The following is a 2,617-nucleotide window of genomic DNA, read 5'->3' as shown; positions in this document are numbered from 1 at the left end:
ATTTGCTCTGTCTCCACCCAGTAATTGCCCTGTCAGTAACAGTGTTGCTGAAGGGCTTTGGAGCTGAATGTTAGGGCCTGAAGCTCGCTGGTGTTTCTCCTGCAGCAGCAGTGACTGCTGGCCATAGTTTGGCCGACAGACTGACGCCTGATGTGTTGACAGGTCTGCTGAGAGGCCACGCCAGCGTCACAGCGCAGAGTCAGTCACACATGCTGACATGTATTCCCAGCCTGGACACATGAACCAGAAATGAATAAAATCTGACAGAAAACATGGTCACCGAAGCCACGTTTCTGAGAATGTAATATTTCTGAATGCATAATACAGATGAATAAATTATGTTGGGTATAAATATTATTTATTCATTCAACTTAATTCAGTTTTATTGGACTTGACTAAGCACCGAATCTAAAAAAACATGTTTGTGTATTTCTGCTTACAGCTTGATATAAAACAAAGCAGTGCAATAGGACAATGTAGTGCAATATAATGTATTTTATAATTTCATATCATACAATAACTGAATCCCTCTATTTCAACATTAATAAAGAAATAATGCCAAAAATAAATTCAAAGAGTTCCACAATTCTACACTTATTTGCAAACATATTGATTAACACAAAGACATGATGGCGGTTGTAAAAACACAGAATCCATTTCAGTGTTGCTCACTTTGCTGGGACAGGACAACAAGTCGGAGTGATCCTAATAATGATAGGTTAGTTTTTACATGTAAAAATGCCGTTCTATCAAGAATAAACACTCTTTTCCTTATTTTGAACATAATGATAGTTGTTCTGTAGTCTTTTTTTCATTCTTTTTTGTCCTCTCCTGTCTGCGCTGATGGATAATTGCCGGTTGGTTGCAGCCAAGTTAGATCTGTGTGTTACACCAACAGAGCGTTCAGGCAAGTCTTAGGTTTCAAACAGTTTCCTCAGAGTCAAGAGTGATGGGGTTAAACCTCTGTACACATATAAAGCAGTTATCAAATGCACCACTAATCATTGCCTAAAGATTACGCCCCCTGAAAACACACAACACAGGAACGGGACGGGAAGGGAGTCGTTCTTCGGCAGTTGGGATGGGACAGGAATCTTTTTTTACTCTATTATGGGATTGGTCTTTTTGTGGGAGTGGGCACTCCTGTCTCACCCTCTGCACTGATGCAGTTTATCACCAAGACCATTAAGTCCAAAGCGGTGCAGTAGAAGTTGAAGGGGTCACTGTGACTTTGTCCAGACTGCTGCTGTCTGTTCCTGCACAGTCCAGAGATGCTACAGGCCCTGGGGGGGGGTCACCAGTGACGTGGTATTGACGGCGGCTAATGAGTACAGTAATGACAAACTCTTTTCTGTGTCTAACCGACATCAACACACCAGCTTCAGGGTGTTTCATCCCCAAGCTGGTGCATCACACAGACCTACCGCTGTCATGTCACCACCAAACTAACTAATGGGAGAAAAGAGCACATGAGTAGAGTGGTGGAGGACTACGGGTCAGTGCATGTGTTTTATTATTCTGAGTCCTGGAAACGCTCCAGAAATACACACAAGCTATAATTAAGTGGAATTCTGATCTTGGATTGAGTTAGTTTGCAAGCAAACGTATCACCATTACAGTAACGTAGCTTTACTGCAATCAATCGCATTGATCTACTTGGATCATTGATTCACATGTGGTTTATTATGTACACCTGACTGCATACGTCCAAATATAATATCTATAATATAAGCAACTTTTGAAAATTGAAAAAAAGATTTGATTTACTTTTTAAGCAGAAATGAAAAAAGGATTTTATATCACTGTAAATGTAATATCTGCACTTCCACAGCTGATCACCCTCTTTACCCTCTTGACCCCCCCCAACTGTTGGGCAAACAAAACAGGACATTTGGAGACACCACCTTGATGTTATAGAGCAAACATTGAATCGATCAATCGGGAAAATACTCAGCAGATTACTTGATAATGAAAATAGTAGTTAGTTGCAGAGTTTTTTTGTTTTTATGTTGCAGTGAAAATATCAAAGATTGGTCACATTTGATGATGATGTCTGAAAATACTCAATGACTTTGCACAGTTTGTTCTCAATGAATCGTTTTCTTGTGTTATTTCTCTCCTAGTAAAACATTTCCACTTCATTGGTAAATTGCAGTTTGTATCAGCCTCAGTGGGACGGTTGGCAGTGTCAGTGTCGAAATGTTCCTTTGAAGTTTTTTCAGTGTGCCAAGAAATACTGCATTCAAGTATTTGTGACAGACAGCTTTTCATCAGGCTAAACTTGCTTTTCTCTTTCTGTCCCCACAGGCTGACGGCCTCCTCTCCTGAGCTCTGACGGGACTGAGGAGCTTCCCAATTTGACATCAGCTGTCTCCATTTCAGCACTGTCTGGCTACTCCCATCCAATGGAATTAGACATCATTACTTAATCATTAGTTTCCTGGCAGCTAAGTGGCTTTTCTGCACTAATAAACTGCCTCACATCTTGCTCTGTCCGGGGGTAGAAGACCAGAAGGGAAAGAGAACGTAGGTAGCTTACAGTTGTGGCACCTGGTGGAATAAAAGCTCCACAGAGTTGAATTAAAAGACTTTTAGTGCCGGCTAACCTCCTGCCAAA

Source organism: Pempheris klunzingeri, chromosome 19, assembly GCF_042242105.1.
Source record: "Pempheris klunzingeri isolate RE-2024b chromosome 19, fPemKlu1.hap1, whole genome shotgun sequence".
NCBI classification, from domain to species: domain Eukaryota; kingdom Metazoa; phylum Chordata; class Actinopteri; order Acropomatiformes; family Pempheridae; genus Pempheris; species Pempheris klunzingeri.
The sequence above is the reverse complement of the archived record's forward strand: the minus strand, read 5'-3'. Positions refer to the sequence as shown.